Source organism: Chionomys nivalis, chromosome 20 (genome assembly GCF_950005125.1).
Source record: "Chionomys nivalis chromosome 20, mChiNiv1.1, whole genome shotgun sequence".
Classification (NCBI taxonomy): Eukaryota; Metazoa; Chordata; class Mammalia; order Rodentia; family Cricetidae; genus Chionomys; species Chionomys nivalis.
In genome coordinates this window covers 23,736,083-23,748,554 of record NC_080105.1, presented here as the reverse complement: position 1 = coordinate 23,748,554, position 12,472 = coordinate 23,736,083, and positions in this window count along the sequence as shown.

The window sequence follows — 12,472 nt, the reverse complement described above, 5'->3', positions numbered from 1 at the left end:
GACATAGAAAGATAATAATATCATTATTACAAGCCCATAAGTTTTCATAGATAATCTACTTAAGTGATTATTTTGGAGCCAACTTAAACCCATACTTAATAATGTTACCAGGGCCAAGAATCTGAAGTTAAAAAGATCTTAGGTCCTTCAGGAGAGCCTACTTCTATTTGCTACATGAACATAGTACTTAAGCTAACTTCTAATAATGAATTCTTTTTTGATTCAGATGGCAATTAACACAGAGGTCCACAAGTCAAGGTGTAGAGAATAAGAGACTCTGAAGTTCTTAATACCAAATGGGTCATCTGTATCACAGCACATTCATTCTCCAAAGACTCATTGTGGTAAAGGAGTGGAAAGATGGAAAGACCCAGAGCCGCAGGATGACTGAAATGAAAGAGCTTTTCTGAGCAAACCAGGACAGTTGCGCACATGAACTGACAATAGCTGAGATATCATACACATACATGTACAAGATGGAGCCAGATGAATTCCCTGTGTGGAGAGGAAGGTGGCTATAAAATAACACCCTAACTAAGGGGTTGCTAACAACTGATAGCTTCTGGGAGAGGTAGCCTCAGTCAGTCAGCTACCTTCTAGTGGAGGACATAAATCCCTGAGGATACTGGTAGTACAAGTTGAATTTGATGAGGTTACAAAAAAAGATGGTGCAATTGGATAAGTTGTGAAAGACTTAAATCTGAGAAGTGGAGAAGAAGAAATGAATGACATCAAAGCATATTGTCTAAAATATTCAGAGAATTAGTAAAAGTAAGGGGAAAATGTTTAATTCTCCTCTGAGGGTATTCACTGATAACAGAAATTTCATACAATAACTACTAAAAGAAACACTTGGGGAAGAAGGAAAATACTGGAATCATATACCTCAATAGTGAAGGGAATATAAATGAGTAAAGTAATTAAAATAGAATTCTATATTTAAACTATATGTAAAAGTTTTATTTAACCAGAAAAAATACGAAGGAAGCTTACTGATAGATGTAAATGAATGGGATCATATAAAATAATTAAAACTAGCCAAGATAGAATATGGAAGAATAGACAAAAATAAAACAGTCATAACTGTAATGCATTGCAATAAAAGTGTGTCAATAATCATTTTTAATACAAATGTTTACATAAATCTTTAAGAAGAGATTAAATTATATCAAAATATAAGCTCTAATACATGTTATTTATAAAATCTGTACTCTAACTATGAAGGTAATGATGGTGTTTAGTTGAAAGCATGTAAAACAGTATCATACTTCTAAAAAGAACATTGAGAATAGATATATTTAGGTAAAGTATAATTTTGAAGAAACAAAATCATCATGGATAAAGAGGGAGACATACCGTGATAAAGGCATCAGTTCTGTTAGAAAGTAAAACTCATTTGCAAACCATAGAAGAACATCTCAGACAAGTGGAGGAAAACACTGGCCCAACAGAAGGATCTAGAAGACAAGACTTTTTCATGCCGTTTAGCTTGGTGTACAAAAAAAAAATGTGTGCTTATTTAAAAATTTTTGCTTTTAATCATTTTAAACTCAATTCGGTGTAAACTGAATTGTGGAACCTTTAAATGTTGTATTTAAATAGATTATCAAATACACTTTGATTTATGTTAAAGCATGACCAAAGATGTACTACTATGCCAGTAAAATGTGGATGTGGGTTGACCTCTATATTTTAAGTCCTAACTCAGCAGTATTTTCTTGTCACAAACAGCTAACTTTCTGCTCTTTAAGGATCCATAGTCCCACTCTCCCTAACTTCAGTAACACCATTCCCACAATGTGGTTCCAACAAGGTATTCTTTGATTGACTTGGTTATTGTATACACATATTGCGTTCACAGCTTCTTCTTGAAACAGTTGTCTAATATAGAAAAAAACTGTAGCTGCTAAATATAATTAAATTCGTTACGTAACGAAACACTTTAGGCTTCATGTCCACAACAACAGCATGCAACATGCCCAAATTAGAATCAATTCATGAGTCACCATCATTGAGCGTTTAGCATAACTCTGTCTCTCTCTGTCTCTGTCTCTCTCTCTCTTCTCTTTCTCTCTCTCTCTCTCTGTCTCTCTCTCTGGTGATAACACTAACTCCATGGTTGTAAAGTTGTCAGCTTACAAATCCAACCATGGCTGATCCAAGATGAATACCATATGTACACCTAACAAGAAGACGTACAACATCATGTGGGACATGGGCCTCCAAACTGAGCCTTTGCCCGTTGTAAAGGTCCTCTAAAAGATCCCATATTTTAAGTATTTGCACAGTCTTTCCTTATTCCAGATCTCAATTGCAAGTCTGATCAGATCTATTTCCACTGTAGCACATGAGACACTCATGAGATGGAGAACCATGAATATTTCCTTCTTCACATTGGAGGCATTATTTTTCCTTTGAAGAAACGATTTTTGGTCTGCCAGCACTGGAACTTCAATAGTCTACTTGTGAGTCCACCAGCCCCCATCTCTACCTCACATCAGGGTAATATTATCCCCCACCCTAAACAGCAGTTGTCTTGCTATTTTTTTTCTTATCTTAACCCAGATTCCATAGATGTCAACTAAGTTACATCACTGTCCATTTTATAAACCTATTGCTCAAATGTATGAGTAAACATTTTGGGCTTGATTTCATTAAAAGTGTCATTTAGTTTTAGCATTTCTTAAAATCCTCCAGACAGTTACTAAGAATAAGCAGAAATTCTGGGTCTCCTTCCAGATAACCATGGTAGTAGCAGTCATTCTTGACAAAAGACTCATCCTCGAGGAGAGCTACCTGGTCAGGGTAGGTGAACACAGAGAAGTGTCTTGATGCCAAAATCTCCTTGTCTTTGATGTGAAAACTGTGTCCTTGGCTACCAAAGTGCATGTTCTAGGAGATCAAGTGTGGGGCTCTCATACTGTCATTGGTGCCAGTGACCTCCAAGGGTATCACTACTTCCTGAGAGCTGTGGCACTGAGAACACTAAATCAGGAGCTATCCAGAAAGAAACAAAAACATCCTTAGGTCAAGGTGAAGGAGAGTGATCTTCACATGCATCAAGGACTCATCCACAGCAATTATTGAACTATGGGTGAGAATGAAGGAGGGGAGGGAAACACTGTTGTCTGTTTCCCTCACTGATGTTTAATAAACTTTTCCATGAAAGAGTAAATCCATTAGAGGGATAAGCTAAAAGTGAAAACAGCAGGAAGGGTAGAGATAGGAAATTAGCATGAGAAGGGCAAGGTGGAGGAATAAAATGCAAGGTGTAGATTAAAATGTTTAGTGTCTGACTCACACCATGTCTCTATATGAGGCACTGGATTTATGTCACTTTTAGGCACTGCTTGACTGTGAGTATAGCATAAAATTAGGGTTAGTCACAGATTGAAGCTTACAAACCTGGACAAAGGATATGCGGACTTATTATACTCTCATACATATATGCAACATATATGCAACAAATTATAAACAAAATTGTCACGCCCACCTCGGCCAGCAAGGAAGACACAACACCAGAGCTCTTCTTGCTAAGCAGTTTATTCGTGATCTTATTCACAGCTTCTTTCTCTCCCCCCCCCTCCCCCGGAAACCTCTCCCAGCCCTTAAATAGGCACGGGCCGCCAACCCCGGATTGCCACCTGGGCACTGTCCATAGGTTCACGCATATGCAAGCAGCTGACCATCATTGCGTGATAATATCATAAGTCAGGCCTTAGCCATAAGGAGTTGATTATTATAGAGAGCACTTGCTTTCGGGATCGTGGAGGGCGGAAGCCAGCACCATCAGGTGCGGCTCCACGCAGCTCTCTACACAAAATGGTCCTATTACACAGGTAAGTTATAACTTGTTTTGATGAGTTTTGTTTAATACATGTAGGTTTGAAAAAACATTAATGCTTTATTTTAATTTCCAGTGAAAATTTATCTAATCATATTATTCAGGAAAGACATGGAAAATTCTAATGTATTTTTCTTTTTTAGTATTCATTTTAATAGCATATTTTCATATCAGAGTAAAAATTTATTGTAACTATACTTAAAATATTATAGTATCTACTGTAGTAGATGTCTCAAAACAAATAGTAGTTCAGCAAAACAATCAACAACAGGGGATTGGAGAGAGAGTTCCTTGGGATGAGAAATGATATTCAAGGATCTTTGTGGTGGTTTGAAAGAAAATGGCACCAAAGGGAGTGACACTATTAGGAGATGTGTCCTTGTCAAAGGAAGAGAGTCACTGTGGGGGTGGGCTTTGAGGTATCTTTTGTATCAGCTTCTCTCCGTGTGACTTTCAGTTGGCTTCCTGTTGCTTGCAAGACATAGCACTCTCAGCTATGCCTCCAGTACCGTGTCTGCCTGCATGCCACCATGCTCCCCACCATGATGATAACAGATTAAACCCCTGAAACTGTAAGTGAACCACCCCTATTATGTTTTACTTTGTAAGAGTTGCCGTGGTCATGGTGCTTCTTCATAGAAATAAAAACCCTAACTAAGACAGTCTTTCTATTAAATTTTACTCTTTGGAAAATAACATTTTTCAAAGTCTGAGACCATGGAAACAATTTAAGAGGAATCAAACTAGCTAGACAAATAATAGCTGTACATATAAGAATACAGAGTACTAAAATTAACATTCTGAGAAATACTAAGAAAACCATCCCTGAAAGGGGAGTAGGGTGATTTTTGGAAGTATAATGTAACCAGTTTCTGTGACTAGCCTTCAAAAGTATCTCATAAAGAAATATGCATATTCTCTTATGAAATATTCTAAAACAGTAGCTAGTTTTTCCATTTCATGCGTTGTGAAAGTGAGACATTCAGTATTGTATAGTGCCTATCTGTTGATGATGATTGTTGCTTATAATAAAAGAAATGTTTTAAAATGCACAAAATATGAAGGCACTGGGTCACATGCTTTGGACAAATAAATAGGTGATACAGACCTAACTTATTTAACTGAAGCATACATTTACTCTGAACTTTCAGGACAAAGGTATATTTTGAATCTTTTAAACTGTAAGCAATACACAAAAATAAATATCTGGAAGCAGCAAGCTTGGCTAGCCTCCATCCAATCATTCAGGTAATGATATTTTTAGCCAATGAGCCAAATCTCTGCCCCAGTGGAGAAATTAAATTGAGAGCTTATGGTGTAGCTACAAATGTAAAAAGAATAAAACATTTGTGAGTGATAAAAAATGCTCTATTAATTACTACTACCCATAGTAGGCAGTGTAAAACAGAAGACTCCAGAATACACGCCTGGCCCATCCTGGTACTCAGGCATATTTTTCTCCTCTTCCTCCCCATTATTTTTATTGTTATCAATATTGGATCTATTCTACATTCTTGTACTCCTTCACATAATTCTCCTGTCAGTAATGAGACCTTCCCCTCATGTGAAGTAATGATATATTCTTCTCCATACTTTATTAGATCTGCCCATTAGTCTCCTAAGTCTTCAGAAACATATCTCATCAATTTCCCTAGTAGATAGGGAACTTTCCTTTTTAAAATCTCCATGTGCCACACAGATAAGCTATTGGATTGAAATTTGCTTGTATTACTAACACACTTTCTAAGCCATTAGACTCACAGCCATCTCCTTTTCATACTTTCCTTATTGCACCTCCCCAAATCAATCTTGAACAATCTTCAAAGGATTAGGTATTTGATGTACTCTTGCTACTCTGCCAAAGACAGTTTGGTGTCATGTTCTTCTTATTATATATTAATTGTACATGAGTTTCATTATGACAGTTTCATACATGGAGATATTACATTTCAATCATATTCACCCCCTGCTACTCTCGTTTATCCATTTCCCATTTCTCTTAAGTTCCCTCACTTCTATTTCCCCGTCTTTAGTTTTCTGCTAACTATGAATTTATTTGGTTTTAGAATTTAGTTTTCTGCTACATAATGAATTGCATCAGAGTTGTTTACTGGGGCATGGGTAGGGATTGGTTTATGCAGAGCTACACTATGTTTGCATGGAAAACATAACAGCATCTAATTTTGTTTATTTTGTTGTAACATGTCTTCAATATCCTCTATTCACTGACATATGAATATGACCACTATTATTTATTAGATGCAACTCCCCTAACACATGTAAGAAATTCAACACAATTTTTATCTTTTAGCCAAAACTTGGTGTATTATTTAATGATTAATGCAATTTCACATGCTCATTCTTTTTCTAGTTTCCAACACTGTATCTGTCATCTTTATAGTCTAACTCTTGACTACAAGAGTTCAATTTCTATAGACCAAAACATTCAATCCATTTTCCAGGCTTCTGCAGGCTTTTCTCACTCATGAAACATAGGGCTAACACTTCTAGAAAAAATAAAGTGTATATTGGTGGAAAGTTAAAAGTTAGATCACAAAATATAGTAGGATAATATAACCTGAGACTTTGTCCTAGGTAGTTATATCAAATGCTTATATGTTTCTAATACCCTGGGATATTACTAAGACAGTGTTTCTCTATGTAGCTCTGACTGTCTTTCCTCTCTCTCTCTCTCTCTCTCTCTCTCTCTCTCTCTCTCTCTCTCTCTCATCTCTCTCTCTCTCTCTCTCTCAGACCAGGCTGGCTTCAAACTCACAGAGATCTGCGTACCTCTGCCTTCCAAGTGCTAGGGTTAAAGACATATACTATGACCATTTGAATCCACTTTTTTTGTATTTTTTTTTTCTAAATCTTTTTATCAACACTTAGCACTTTCAGTGGAAAATATTATTGTCAAATTTTAGTAATAGTGATTAAATTTGTCATTTAATGTGTGTTTCAAGTAGAGTCAAATGTGTCTGTTAATTTTGTGCTTTGTGAACAGTGACTGGGAATTTGCTTTAGACTGAACATCATTTCCTTAAAGTAAGGAAGAAGAGTGCTTTGAAGACTCCTGGAAAGTGATTAAGGAAATAGCAGACTTACTCCACAGAGTGCCCAGAGGCCAGGAAAGAAAGCAGGCATCTGAGAAAAGGCCTCCCACTTGTGAGTAAAATGATGATATGTTGATTTGCTCTTCATGTCTCTTGATAGGATATTTTATATTTATTATGAAGTAGGGATTTTTGTTGTGATAGCAAAAGATTGCTTACTAATAATGTAGCACCTTAAGACCAAACTAGTATAAAACTCCCAGGATTTTTTATAAGAACTTGAATTTACAAGCATCAAGAGAAAATAATTAAAAATTTTAAGCCAAATTGATTTTATACAAAACATTATTTTATACCATAACTCCTTAAGCCTCCTGAGAAAACTTCTAATATTTTCCATTATAATGTGGCATATCTCTGAAATTCTACAGAGACTGAAGTAGACAGCCATTTATTTACCACTGTATTATTGTCATTTTTCTTCACAGTCTTCATAGTGTAAATCAATTGGTTTTCAAAGTACAAGTAACAACAACAAAAGTTCAGAGCATATTACCAAATAATTAAAAGTAAAAAGAAAGAGCATAGTAACTCCTCAAAATAAACACTTAGCAAATGAAGAAATCCTTTCAGCTGTATGTGTTTGTATTTATGCATGTATAAATACTGGTTATTCTGTCCTGTAGAGCTGATATTCTAAATGACTTACCAAAAGGTGAATTTGGAGTTTTTGTAATCATTTTAGTATGGCCTTATTTGTTGTTTCTAACACCATCCATTAGTATAGACATCCAAAGAGAATTTAAATCCTGTGCTCAATTTGGCTGTTACTTAAGTTCTAGAGTTAGTTGCCTAGCAGCAAGTATTTCAAACCTATGGGACATGGGAACAGGCTATCTCTTCTGTTCTAACTTCATTGTCTCCATCAGATTTCCTTTTTAATGAACAAAGAAGTAAAACTTTTAATTCATTTGCTTAAAGAAAAATTTGTATTTTATACATACTTAATGCAATTTAACAGACATCAAAAATATGTATTTTGTCTCTGCTTTTTAATTAAGTATTCATAACCTGGTTTTCTTACCCCATTATATATGTTTGCTAATTACCATTAATCATTTTACCTTTTGTACTATTGTTCACAGTGTTCTTTAATTCTAGATACTGATTCTACACTGATTGTAAAATCATTATAGTATTTAGAGTTCTATTAAAAATACAAGCTTATTTACAATATTTTCAATAAAGGCATCAATTTCTTTTTTGATTAATTAATTTTGATTAATTAATTCTTTCATATCCTGACTGCAACCCCACTCCTTCCACTCCCCCTAGTCTCCCCCAGTTCCTCTCTCCCCCAGATCTACTGATCCTCCATTTCCCTTCCAAACAGAGTAGACTTCCCAGGAATGGTAACATAATCCAGCATAGTAGGCTACGATAAGACTAGGCACAAATTCTTATATCAAGGCTGGATGAGGCAACCTAGGAGGAGGAAAATGATAACCATAATAGGCAAAAGAATCTGAGACAGTTGCACTCCTCCTGTTAAGAATCCCATAACCACCCTAACAATCACAGCATATATTCAGAGGACCTAACATAGATCTATGCAAGCTTTGCAATTAGAGAGCATAGATTTATAACCACTATATCTTTCTGATTGAATAAAAAACTCAGACCATTTGGTAGTCACATATAAAAGCTTCTCACCTATTACATGAGAGTGTACATTCAAGACTGTAACTCATGTAGTCAGGTTGTCGTTAAAATCAATAATAAACATTGTATAGTAGAAAATATTCTTTCATTATGATGACTCTTCTTAATGCTGGGAGTTCAGATAAGTGTAATTGTATCTGTCTTTAAAATAATGAAAATTTGGCTGTAGAGATGGCTCAGTGGTTAAGAGCCTTGCCTGCTCTTACAAACGTCCTGAGTTCAATTCCCAGCAACCACATGGTGGCTCACAACCATCTCTAATGAGGTCTGCTGCCCTTTTCTGGCCTGCAGGCATACACACAGACAGAATATTGTATACATAATAAATAAATAAATATTTAAAAAATTTTAAAAAATAAAATAATGAAAATTAAGAACATAATAAGAATTACTTGCATTAATAACACGTTTATGATTCGGAAGCTCAATGAATATGTAAAAGTTTCTGCAATGATTTCTGATATAAGTGTAGTAAGACTTCTTTAGTACTCTGAAATTTTCATTAAGCACTAAAATTATTTTATAAATTATCTTTCATAGATGAAGTTTGAATATCTGCGGTCTTGTGTTAATTTTTGATGTTTTGTACATCTTCCAAAGTAAAATTACCAAAAATGAAAGAAAGTAAAGAGGAATCCAGAAATTGAGTTTGATCTTTGTTCCTTATTTCACCATTTTCAATTTTCGTGGGGCAGTTGGTCACTAATAGTACTATCTCCATTGTATTCTGTCAGAAAAACGGTAGCCTCTAGTAAGAGCTTCAACGGTGAGTGAAATTCACTGCTTTAGACCCTTTCATAGTTAAAGCAAGCAACTTTGAAGGGAACACTTCCTGTGGGATAAATGGTTTCTAGTAACAGTTTTAATCAATCATTATATTGTCACAAGAAATATAACTATGCTGACTTCAAACTTAGTGTTTTGGTATGTGTGTGTATGTGTGTGTGTTGCTATCAGTTTTGTTTGACTCTTTTTTATTTGCTTTGATTTATTTGTTTTTTTCTAAAAAAAAAAAAAATTTTTTTTTTTTTTTTTTAGAGGTGAGTCTGGTAGTTTCTCCAGATATTTGTATTTGATTTTTTGGTTGTCAACTTGAGTACATCTGGAATTAGTTAGAACACCAAGTAGAGGGCACACCTGTGAAGGATTTTTGCTTAATTTTAAATGGGAAGATCTACTTCTAATCCAGATCTTATAGGTAGAAAGATACACTTTAATCTACATATTTATACAATCAAATCTGGGACATTCCTTCTGTTGGAAGGTTACCTAAGGACATGGAAAAAGGAAGCTTTTTCCTGATTGCTCTACTTGTTCTTGCCTTACTAGCAAGTCTATTCCTTCAACTGTGTTAGAACCTGTTTCCTTACCATTCTGGTGTAAACCAGCTGAGGCATTCAGGCTTAAGGACTCAGCAACAATTGGATACTTGGACAGTCTATTCATAGCAGCCATTACTGGATTAGCTGGGCCACAGCTTGTAAATCATTCTAATAAACCTCCTTTCCATAAATATGTGTGTGTGTGTCTAAACACACACAGAGAGAGAGAGAGAGAGGTATGCCATACATACATATATATTCACACATATATATATACATACATGTATTTATTTAGTAAGAGAGAGACTCATTCTCTAAGTTCTTTTACTCCAGAGAAACCCGACTAATTTATCGATGATTGAGTTAGGCATTGACTGTTTTCAAGTTCTTAGCAAGTTAACCAAAAATATTGAAAATAAAGGCCCACATGGATTGGAAAATGTAGCAAAATACGTTTAATTATAATAAGTTTTCAGACAGATTAGAAAGCAGTACACAGTCCAGATAAACAGCAGAGGCTGGTGAGATGACTCAAATTAAGAGCACTTGCTATTCTTCCAGAAGACACTCTGGTTCTCGGCACCCACATCAGGAGGTTCCCAACCATGTGTAACTGCAGCTCCAGGAATTCCAATGCACTCTTCTTGCCTCTGTGGGCACCTACACACAAATGACACTCACTCACCTAAACATACACGCATGTACACACACACACACACACACACACTAAAAGTAAGTCTTTAATCTCAGAACATTCAGCCTTAAACAGAAAGTCTACATCAGATCCTTTCCTGCAGGCCTCAGAGAACCCTTAAGAAGAAGTAGAAAGAATCTAAGATCCAAAAGATATGGAGGACACCAAGTAATAACACCCTCTAAACACAGCAAGGCCAAAGCACATATGAACTTCAAGATTAAGGCAGCATGCACAGGACCTGCATGGGTTTCTACCAGACAAGCTCCTGGAGCTGAAACGACACATGCCCCACTCCTAAACTAGAAGCTATCTCTAGTTGATAGCCAATTGCAAATAAAAATTAGTTTCCACCAAAGAACTCTCACTGGGGAAATAAATTATTCTTAAGGGTTTACTGTATGCTCAGCAGTAGGTGGCAAACAGATAATTAACTCAAAGGTATCTTTGGATGTTCATTTTCTCAAACTGTTGTGTGAGATTTATGTTTTAAATTTCTTTTGCAATTTTATTTTTATTTTACATTCATTTAGTTATTTACCCCACTGGATTTGTAAACACACACACACACACACACAACAGACACACACACACACTCACATACTCACTCATACATATACATTTTCATGCTTAAAGTTAATGGGAAAATTATATTCCACATCTTTAAATAGGAGTATTATCAATAATATTATTTTTAACAGAAAAAGGTCTTTTATCCAAGATTCATTTAGTTCTTCAGTCCTTTATCCATGTCAGAATGGCTCTATTATGTTGAAATTATACTTTGTTTCTCAGATTGCATTAGCATTGGGACAGTTAACTGCAGTATCCCTTTGGCATATATCTCAATGCTTTTTAAAAAACCTTCCTATGATGTGGGAGTAATTTCTTTCTAATCTGTTGCTTTCATTGGTTAATTAATAAAGAAACTGCCTAGGCCCATTTGATAGGCCAACCCTTAGGTGGGTGGAGTAAACAGAACAGAATGCTGGGAGAAAGAAGCCGAGTCAGTGAGTCGCCATGATTCTCTCACTCCAGACAGACTCAGGTTAAGATCCTTCCTGGTAAGCCAGCTTGTGGTGCTACACAGAATATTAGAAATGGGTTAGATCAAAATGTAAGAGCTAGCCAATAAGAGGCTGGAACTAATGGGCCAAGCAGTGTTTAAAAGAATACAGTTTCTGTGTAATTATTTCGGGTAAAGCTAGCCCGGTGGCAGACGCAGCCCTGCTGCTCTTAATTCAACATTCCTACTTTATGAGTTGCCCCAGGCTCTTTTTAGTATATTACTCTACACAGCCCTGAATTTGATAAATTTTTCCTGAATTCCAAGTACACATGGATAGTCACACATCATTCAGACACACACACACACACACACACATACACACCCATACACACTGTTTGACTTGTTCTGTTCTATTCCAACATGGTCTGTTTTACACTTTCTCCCTTGTTATCCTGGTTTGTCAGTTGGACTGGATCTGGTATAGACTAAGAAATAAGCTTTTTTTTTTTTTTTCCCAAGCATATTTGTGAGGGACTTTGTGATTAGGTTATGTGAAGTGGGAAGATCCATGCTAAATGTGAGTGGTGCCTAGGTTAGCAACCCCAAAATGAGGAATTCCAAATAAAAACTTTGGGGATCTTTCCTACTTGCCTTCACATTTCACTGGCAAGTTCATTTACTACTTGCTGTTGCCACCGATGCTGTTTCCATCCTTTGGTGACATCGGAATTCTGCCTTTTTGATCTGGAGCACCTAATTGGACTGCTAGTGTGCAGATAACCATTGGCAGACTAGCCAAATCCTGCATAAATCAAGCCGAAAAATCCC